The sequence below is a fragment of the Choloepus didactylus genome, chromosome 5 (genome assembly GCF_015220235.1).
Source record: "Choloepus didactylus isolate mChoDid1 chromosome 5, mChoDid1.pri, whole genome shotgun sequence".
Lineage (NCBI taxonomy): Eukaryota > Metazoa > Chordata > Mammalia > Pilosa > Megalonychidae > Choloepus > Choloepus didactylus.
The window spans coordinates 56,616,992-56,627,745 of NC_051311.1; the positions used below are offsets into that span (position 1 = coordinate 56,616,992).

Consider the following 10,754-nt stretch of genomic DNA (forward strand, 5'->3'; position numbering starts at 1 on the left):
AGCCACTGCAGTTTATTCCAATAAGAGCTGATTTACTTTGAGCACTGTGCCAAGTGCTCTCACATACTTCACCTCACCTGTGCATACACTGCCTTGCTGAGCTCTTGGTTTTTAACCTTCTGTCTGACTTCTGCTTTTTGCTGTTTCTCCTTTACTCATCTGGCTGAAATTCATAGCTTAGCCCATTTTTGTACCTTATATCCACTCTGGCTTTGATTGACCCTCCCAATCCCAGTGAAATGAATATCCTTGATGTCTAGTACTGGTCTTTGGGCTCCTTGGGCACCTTGCCCTGGGCCTGCCCAGCACTCAGGTGAAGGCTGCCTACTTCCTCACAATATGTTTTCAGGCAAGCAAGAGAGAATGTTACATGTGGGTATGAAAGGAACTAATAATATATTTCCACAAATACGTTCCTCTCTGAGTGAGATGGTTTCCTTGCAGACAAGTGCTTTCATATGCATGTCCACAAAACAAGCCAGAAACCTTAGGAAATGATGAAAAAGCAATATATATATATATATATATATATATATATATATATATACACACACACACAAACATCTGATATAGATATGTGTGTGTGTATACACACACACTCTCTCTCTCTCTCTCTCTCTCTCACACACACACACACACATATAAAGGCAGGTACTAAAGTGAGTGCTTATTAAAATACCCAAGTCACTTAAAATATCCTATATGTTTTTTCCTAGTTGGAAAAAATATATTTTCTTTTTTTTCCAACTAGGCCTTCGCTGCTGCCCAGCAATCCTTTTGTTAATTTCTTAGTGTTCTCTTAGCACACACTTAGCAGACAGTCCCAAATTTCTCTAGCATCTGCAAATTCCCCTTCTCTAGGGATAATCTTCTTTCAAATGGAGGCCATATGGGGTAAACTTCTCTATGTTTGTGTATTTATACCAATCCTTTCCTCCTTCTGGAGAATCTAGGAAACATGAAAGGACATGTCCACTCATGTTCTGATCCCATCCACCCTTGTCTCCTATCAGAATCAAGATCTTACCCACTCCCCAGCCCAAGGGTCTCTCGCTGGTCAGTCACAATGGGTGGGTTCACAAAGGGCCATGAAGGTTCAGAGTTTCTCTCAGATTCTCAAGGGATCAGTAACAACAACAAGAACACAGGGCAGAACAACTGGCAGGGATGCCCACCTCGTCACTCTTCCTCCCAGCCCCACAGCCATCCTTCCCTTTCTACCAGCCTCTCAGAGCCTTCACCTGCCTAACAGGAGTTTGGGGGTGGGAAGCAGAGTGGCTCCTGACCACAGAGAGTGCTCTGACATCTTCCTCTCTGTGCTAACTTCTCTCCCTCTGCTTGAGACAAGTGAAGACTTCCACCTATCTAGAACATACCTGTACTCGACCTTTCTGCCTCTCCTGGGCCTCACCCTGGAGCTAGGCCACTGCAAGTTGTCAATGTTGGATCTGGAAGGCCCCAGTTTGGCTTGGGGATGGGGATGCAGCGGAAGATGGTGAAGGTGGAGGGTCTGGAGGAGGGAAGTTAGGGATGCCCTTATAGGTCTGTTACCAGACAGCTGGGGATACTAAAGACTGAGGCAAACAGAGGCGAGAGGCAAAATCTGTGGAGCAGTCTGGTCTCAAAACCAACAGGAACCACAGCCAGGTGCTCCTGATTACCTCACCCTCCTGACAAGGCCCAGGCTTGACACGCTGGGATTAGTTCCATGCTTTTGGCTGGAGGCAGAGAAGCCATCTCATTTACCAAGGCCTTTCTGTTGTCAGCACCTTGTCATTGGTCTTCTGCTCAACTGGATCTTCAGATTTCCTGGTTCTTGGACATTGCCTTGGACCACTGACGGCCCAAGTTATTCTGCCTCCCAATATAGTGTCCTTTTGGTCTCTGATCATCAAAGCCAATATTCAGACAGCATTGGGATGGGCCTTTGTTAAGTGGATGCTGGACTCAGAGTTCTAGAAAGAACTAGGAGCCAGAGGGCACTACTCAAGGAAGGAGTAGATAATTAGGGATACTAGGTAAGAAGTGGAAGACATTAGCCAAAATGAGTATAATGTTTAGAGAACTCAAACTGGAGGCAGTTCAGGGTATATAGCCTGCAGAGAAGAGGGGAAAAACAGCCTTATCTAATTTGGGCATCTTAACCACTATGGGCGTTAGGAGAAGCATTTAAACACCCATTCTACAGATGAGGTCAAAGAGTTGATGACCTCCTGAAAGGTCTGGATTATTTAAATAGAGGAACCAGTTCTAGAACTGAGGTCTCATAGTGGTGCTCCTGAGTTAAGCCAGAGCTAAAAGTATGTTTTTAAATTACCCAGTTACTCAGAACCTATGGGCATTTCTCCAATAGCAAACTTGGATTAGCTTGACAGATGGAAGGACTTTCAGTAAGGAGCTGATGGTTCTGTTTTCAGTGTCTGAGGGAACTTACCCAGAAAATTCTTTTTTAAAGTCTGAAAATTCTTTGGCAGCATCTTTCTAACCTCCTCCTTAGTCCTACCATGCTATTTGCATACCAGGTTCCACTTTGTCAGCATTTTCCCCCTGCCCCCACCCCACATTTCTGAGACATGTGATAGACTCCAAGCAAATGGAGAACTAACTAATCCATTTTTGTGCCCATCACTTTTTTGTCTTGCTAAAAGAATGACTAACTAATAACTAGTAACCATGCTACCATGAGAATGACAAATGGAGGCAACTACATATGTTTTTAAGAAAAGACCTACCTAGGTGCATTTTATTCATCAAAATAGAGAGTACCCAGGCTGGAAGGAAACCTGAATATTGTCTGGTCCTTTCCTTGGCTGGACACAGGATCAACGTATTCTGTCTGCTCTAGATATCTCTGACCCAGAGAAGGAGGTTCTAAAGCTAGTCACAGGAGCCATTAGAATGACGAATAGCCTCACTATCAGGAAATACTTTCATGTACCTCATTTATGTCTTTTAAACTGAAGTTTGAACCTGGTTATCCTCTTCCTTTAATCCAAGAATTGTGTATTTATTTATTTAAGGCAATCTTTTGATATGTGTCCTACCTAATATTCAACAAAAGGAAAAGTAGCCCAAAGAGCTGCCTAAAGTTCAACATAAGCTAAAATATCAACCCCTCGTGCTCCATCACTACATACACTAGAACATTTAGAGCATTATTTTACAAAATGTGTTTTTGTGGTTCTTAAGGGTGGGGAGCCCATGAGGAGGATGGGAGAGAGTGGTGGTAGCAAAGTTGGAACTTTCAGGCACTCCGATATGTTGGTTTCAAAATGGAATTTATCCTCAGATCCCAAGATTGTACATTTCCTTCTAAACTGCATTCCCTACATGGTTTAGAAAACAGTTGAAAAATAAATTGCTCTCCATATTTTGATTGACATAAAAATACTGTGAAAATAGTTTGGAACTTGATCTCTTTGAGAGAAGGACAACATAATCAAACTATAGCTTTCGCCCACAACCTTTCTCTCACACTTACTCAGAACTGTTCCAGGAAAGGAAATTCATGGGGAATTCTGTTCTCATATATCACTTCTAAAGGGAGAGAGGAGCATTCTCAAGCAAACCATCCCCAAATTTCTAAACACAAAGAGAAAAGATTATTTACTGAACCAAAGCACAAAACTGTCTCAGTCCATGGAATAAAATCAAACTGAATCAGTCCTTTGGAGCTGGTAACCTTTAATATCCAGGTTTATTTTTTAAAGTATCAGATTTACCCTTCTTACTACATAGCACCTTGTCTTCCCTGAAGTGCTAGCCATACATGTCTGGTTTTGCCAAACACATCAAATGACTTTACTATTTTTGTTTCTAAATCCATATGCATAGCCTTGTTAAGAGAGAGGATTTATGGATACCAAGTACTCTGTTCTCATCCACTTTTTTGACCATGTATTGCCACAGCGCTAAAATTCCCCCGCCCTATACAATCAGCCCTTTCTAAAAGGAATTCCAGGCTACTACCAACTAGCAGCCTTCTACTACTGTTTAAGATGCCCAAATATGTCTGACTCTTTTGATATGAAAGGCTGTTTCCTTCCTTTCTGGAACACATTTCCAGCCTATATCTTTCCAAATCTTCTAGTCACACTCAGGCACACTTTTAAACAGAAAACAAAATTTCTTAAGAATACTACCAAATAAGTTGGTAGTATGTCAAATGCAATTTCTAAAAACACACCCACTAGGGTATGCATTCTCTTGTTACTGAAATTTATGGGAAACAGATCATGATAAGCATCTTCTGTCTTAGCAAATATCGGATCAATTCTGTTAACCCAACCGGTGGCCTTATTTCCACCTCTGATCTTATTTCTTTGCAGCTCCCCAAGGCCAGTTCTTAAACACCGGTAGCAAAATAAACTTTAAATGCCTTTAGTTACAAATCAACACATTTTGGCTTCTCAGCCACCTAAAAAGCTTTTGGTTTTGATTTTTAAGCAAAACCTCTTAAAATCTCTGCTAATCAAAGATGCAGGAGAGCGCGCTGGAGTGAGCAGACTGGCACAACGCCCACTAACTCGGGCCTGTGGATATCAGGTATAATCCCTGTGGCCCTTTTAAACAAAAGGCTATCCTAATCAAAGTGGCCGGTGGTCTCTGGATATGTCTCCCTATGAGCTTTCCTCTTGTCGCAAGTCAAAGAACAAAACCTGAAATCTCATCCTGGTTGCTCCCGTCTTCCCTGAACATCTGCAGGGCAGCAAAGCCCGGTCTGGCTCTGAGAGTCCACAAGTGGATTGGCTTTAACAATCTTGCATCTCTAGCTGCCATGGCCAGGAATGTTGACTGAAACACGGAGAAAGTCCCGAGACTCTCCGGAAGAGGAAAAAAGAAAGCCCTCTGTGCCTTACCTCGTAGGCTGAAATTTCTTGCCGAGAACTAAGTCGTAAAGGAAGGGCTGATTTCTTTCAGCAGGAGCACAGCAAGAGAGCAGGCGGGCAGGCAGCCTAATGCACACTGCTCTATTCAATAAAACAGCAGACCGCCCTTCCTTAGCCCCTCCCAGAAGTCCATGCTAAGTGAACACATATCCCCTATGTTTACAGTCGGCCGTCGGTGGTATGCATTGTCCTGCAGTTTTTCTAATAGGCAGCCAATGACGACACCCTGGCCAAGGTGGATGCAGCCTGCCTGTGGAGAAGCCTGTCATTCCCCAGGCATGCTCAGGAAATCACTCATCAGAAAAACCAAGACCTTAAAAGCTCTGAGACTGCGTGCAGGCTGCCAAAACCAGCCTGCTACATGCCCTTTTTTGGTTATCCTTAGCAGGGCCTCTGGAAGTGGATCCATTGTCAGGAACAATCATAAGAAATGTTAATCTTGGAGAAAGAGGCTGTCTTGTGGAACACGAATGGTACTTTAAAAAGAAAGCAGTCTTTGAAAGCAAAAGTTAGAAGTATATATGTTTATTGAGGCTTGGGTGGGGAGGGCTTCTCAGTCGAGGGAGCCTTAATGGTATATTTCTTTTCAAAGTAGTTGTAAATACAAAATGAATTTAAATTGTTACACAATTCTAAAGCCTGAAAGGGACAGTACCCAGGTCAGACTAAATTCTAGCCTAATAGAGGCACAGATCCCTAAAATATGCCTACATGTGTTTTCAAAACAAGTGGCAAAAAAAGCTTGGGCCTTTTTCCAGTAGTTAAGGTAATAGGTTGGCCAGAGTTAACACAATAACAGAGACTAGGCTAGGCAGGGTGGCACAAGCTGGGATATCCTCACTGGTTTCCCACATCCCCTCCCTCTACCCTTCCCCCTGATTTTGTTTCCTCAGATGTGGCATGGAAAGATATTGCTAGAAATTGATACAAATCAGAGGGGGCAAGAAGAGGCCCCCACACACGTTGGGGGTGGTGTAGACAGATGAATATGCCTTCAGAGTTTACACTGATGTTCTAGAAACTTCTTGAACATGCTCCCACCAATTTTCCAATGGAAGGATGTATGCTATGAGATGGTCAGCATTAGGAGATGCTGAATTAGAATCAATCTAACTGGCCCACATATGCATCCAACCTGGTCTTGTAGTTTTCAATATAGAATTCACTCAACTAGTCAATCAGGACTTAATTCAACAATAACAACAACAACAACAAAAAGAAAATTTGAGCACCTACTATTTGTCAGGTCTGGGGCTAGGTGCTTGATCTATGTCTCATTATAGCTATGTGTTTGCAGGCTGTTTCATCACTGACCAAGAGGTTTTAAAACATTTTCCCTGGCTAATCCCAAGTCCAGAAGCTTGGTCTTAAAAACATTGATGTTTTACTGTATGAGCCTTCCCCTACTTATGAAGATCTGAGTTAGAAATGATCTCTACTTATAGAGAAGTCCCACCTTTTGTGCCTCATTCAGTATACCTGGAAGTGACGGGTCAACATGGGTGATTTCCTTCTTCAGCTCTGGAGCATTAGCAAGTTATTCAGAGGCATCTATATCAACTCTACGTTCATTTCTTTGATGGAAAGAGTACCTCTCAACCCTCTTCCTGATTGCTGCACAGCCCAGAAGAGATTCCAGGGGGAGGAGGAGGTGAGCCTCAGGTGTCCCAAGTTAGAATTCAGAATGTGCTTTCTCAGAGAAACAGAAGAAATAATGGCTGGTAGAATACCACAGATAATACTGTTTCAAGCACTCTGTGACTCAGGCATTTGTGGAACACCATAATTTCGCAATGTCTTCCAATCCCAACTAAATGATTTGGAAATAAACTTTTGGAACACAGCCAATTTTGCTGCTGGGACATCCATATCTGGACAAGTTGAAACTGCTGAGCTTGAAGACATTGAAGGGTAGACATCAGTGTGTTCTGAAAACAACTCAGTGACTGATGTCTGGGTGAAGACATGACCTGTGTCCAGAGATGTTCAGGCTACACCATCTCCAGCTAGTATTGTCCATAAATTGGTAAGGCCAGTTTTAATGCATCACTTTCCATTGCCACTGTGACATTCTTCCTGCCTGTATGAGTAATGGCCTTTGGTTGAACAGCATCAGGGTATAATTTTGAAATCTATGAATAAAATAAGTACCAGCTTTCCAGAGGAAAGAAAAGTTGTGCTACAAATAGAACAAATATTATCAGCAGGAAGCATGGAAAGGACATGTATTTTGCACGTCGTTTAGAAGATAAATGGTTAAATATTTTGGGGGTAATTTCTTTAGAAATAGAAGTGTGTTTCCCTAGATAAATTTTGGATGTCTCATATACAGGGTGTAATGGAGGATCAGCCATTCAGTCTTTTTTATGTAGTCAATAATAGATTTTTATATAGAAGGTAAATAAATAAATAATATACACCATAATATAGTAAAGTTTTTCTTTCCTTTTCTTTTTTCTTTGTAGGTAAAGGGAATTAAAAGGAAAAACAAAGATATAAGTTGCCCAGTTTCTGCTATGGAAAACTTTAGCTTTATAGTTTTTTTTTGTTTGTTTTTTTTTCCAGAGATCATTTATAAATAGCACTAAAAATACACAGGGTTTACATAGGAAATTTCTGTGGAATATATTTCCCACTTGGATCATCCAACTGTCCAATATAGGACAGTTTGTCTCTCATATACCTACCTAATCAATAATTACAAATTCAAAGAGACATCTGGAGACTATCTGGATTATTTGTTGTATTTTTTCAGTTTCCAAGTGAGTGTTTGCTACTACGTAGAGTAGAGAATGATTGTATTTTGCTTGTGTGTCAATTTGGGAAAAATAAAAGCAAGCCATACTTTTTCCATTCAAAATTAAAATCACTTCATTTAGTTCTACAAAAAAATTTACACTCTTCCAGATTAAAATATTAAAACAGCAGAACTTACCCCACCTTCTTTTAACAAATGAAATCCTTCCAAAAACCCAAGTTATAAAAGAATAAAAGCATGCAGATGGAATCTTGGTATCAAAAATTGAACAATAAAGATAGTATGAAAAATGAGAATTTGGACTAAATGCATTTATGAACTTAGCTAAAAAAAGAAAAAAGAAAAAAGAAAACCAAATACAACAGTCTAATAAAAAGATAAGACCAATGCAGGGATGATTCAACATTTGAAAATCTTCTCATGTGTTCTACATTAGCAGTTTAAAAGTGGAAAAAAAAAAAATCATCTTAATAGATAAATATTACTTGGTAAAATTATTAATCATTTATAAAAGAAAAAAAGCTTGTGGCAAACTAGGAATAGGAGCTTTATAAACATAATGAGAGATATTTACCAGAAATCTCCAGCAAACATCATGCTTAATAATGAAATTTTAAAAGTATCCCCATTATGGTAGATGAAGACAAGGATGACTATTATGTCTTCTACAATTGAAAAATGTACTGGAGGTAATAATCAAGACAAACAAAAAGAAAAAAGAAATAAGAGCTATTGGAATCAGAAACACGAATGTCTTTATTTACTATAATGTGATTATCTGTGTAGAAAATTAAGAGAATCTACAAATTTATTAAACTAATAAAAGTTTAGCAAGATTGTTGGACTCAAGTTTGATATGTAAAAATTCAGAGTTTTTGTATGTCAGTCATAAATAATTTTTTAATGTAATGGAAAATATATTAATCATAATAATAACAATAAATATGCATTACCTGGGAATAAATCTGATTTAAGAATATAAAAGATCTACATAAATAGTGAGATGTACCACTTAAATAAATGGCAAACCTCAAAATTGTAAAGTTATAAATTTTTTTGAATTAATCTATGCATTTATTATTCAAATTAAAATCCACATATGATATATTTTTTAGAACTTGACAAAGCAATTCTTAAAATTATATGGAAAAGTAAAGATCTAAAAATAGGTAAGAAGACTTTTTGTAAAACAATTCTAATTAAGTGTTACTGGTACAGGAAAAGACAGATCCATAAAATAGAGTAGAAAGCCTAGAAATAGACTCAAACATACATGGAAATTATATAAATAATAGAGAAGACATTACAAACCAGAGGGAAAAAGATGGACTATTCTATTAAAGGTAATACTATAATTGATTATACGGAAACAATAAAAATAGATTCGTAATTCCTACTCTACATAAAATCAACTAGGTTATATGAAAAACAAAATTTGGAAAAGATTAAAGAAAAGTGTAGGTGAAATTTTTATGGTAGAGTAGGGAAAGATTCTTTAAAAAAAAGTTATAAAAAACAGAACTTACAAATAAAAAGATTGATACATTTGAATATTTGGTTAAACCTGGCAGACCAAATGCAAAACACTCGTTTATTTCTGTTCCTTCTTCAACCCTCACCAAAGTGATCATAAATACATTTAAAAATCATAAATCTTACTACAAGGCAAAGAGTATTGGAACGGAGAGGACAGGAGCCCAGATCTCAGCCAAATTTGGGGATGTGGAAAATTGTTGGATGATTCGATAACTGACTTTGAGCTGAGGAAACTGAAATCTGGCCCTGTAGAGTGGTGGCCAACAAGAAAGAAGCTAATTCAAGCCTCAGAACCAGCAAAACCTCAGGATTTGGAGGCCCCAGGGAACCTCTGAAGGTGAGGGGTGGAATGGAAAACAGGCTTGCTTGAAAATCTGAGTAAGGAGCAGTTAGAAAACCCAGATAGTCTTGCTCACCCACACACAAGTAGGTGAACAGTCCTCTCTCAACCAGACAAAAACTGGAATTTTATTCTTTGAAGAAAATGAAGGGGACAATTTCTGGATTCAGAGGTGTCAGGCAAAGCAGAGGATGGGGTAGAGGCACTGTACTGAAGACAGGGTGATTAAGTGAAAGTCTATTCACCGAGCACTGAAACCTCCCTAGACACGTGTTGGTCTGAAGCTGTGTGTACCTCAGAAAAAAGCATGTTCTTAAATCTAATCCATTCCTGGGGGTGTAAACCCATTGAGAGTAGGATCTTGTGATGAGGCTACCTCAGTGAAGGTGTGACCCACCTCATTCAGGATAGGGTTTCATCTTCTTACTAGAGTGCTTTATAAGAGACTGGACTTCAGATATAGAAAGCCACAGAAGCATGACGCTGAAAGCAACAAACCATGAAGAGAGGGGAGAGAATAGCAGACTCCGCCATTTGCCTTGTCACGTGGCAGAGGAGCCAAAGGTCACCGGCAGCCAGTCTTCGGGAAGAAAGCATTGCCTTGATGATACCTTGATGTGGACATTTTCTTGGCCTCAAAACTGTAAGCTAATAAATTCCCCTAATTTAAACCCAACCCATTTCAATGGTATCTGCTTTAACAGCCCAGGAAACTAAAACAACCCCTAACCCTGCATGACTCCCAGGACACCAAGGGTCAGGTTTATACTCCACAGTCAGGAAATTGGAGGATTCCACCTTAGGGCAACTGGCAGGTCCATGGGAAAAAGACCTAAAGGTACAGACATTTGAGGGACCAAGGAAATATCTGGCTCATTGCCTAAGCCTCTTCAATGAAGCACTGCACGAGAGTTTCCAATGGGCTCTTTTGTACCTCACTCTTAAATATGAACATCCATTTGAGGAAAGGTTCCAAAAGATAGAGATTAGAACAAACAACAGGAAAAAGAATCTCAGAAGAAAGAGAGGCAGGACAGGCAATGGAAGAAACTTCAAGAAAACTATAATTAATATTGGCAGAGAGATGAGAGGATATTCTGTCCACAAACAAGACAAAGATGCTTTAAAAAGGCAATTCCAAAGAATAGGAAAGAACTCTTGTAAATGAAAAAATATTATGGCAGAAATTTATAAAAATTCAATTTAAAAAATGGAAGATTAAATATAGAGA

At 39.4% G+C, this 10,754-nt stretch overlaps 1 protein-coding gene across 5 annotated transcripts in view; it reads right to left on the reverse strand.

The window, feature by feature from the left end:
- CALD1 (caldesmon 1) overlaps positions 1–5,170 on the reverse strand; it is a 167,597-nt gene extending 162,427 nt beyond the window's left edge. For 2 of the 5 annotated variants that reach the window (XR_005216950.1, XM_037836109.1), the window contains exon 1: positions 4,860–5,170. The gene's annotated coding sequence lies outside the window, so the exon portion shown is untranslated. The remainder of the gene's footprint in view (positions 1–4,859) is intronic. The other 3 variants (XM_037836114.1, XM_037836111.1, XM_037836115.1) reach the window with 2 other exon arrangements.
- Between the last annotated feature and the right edge of the window lie 5,584 nt (positions 5,171–10,754).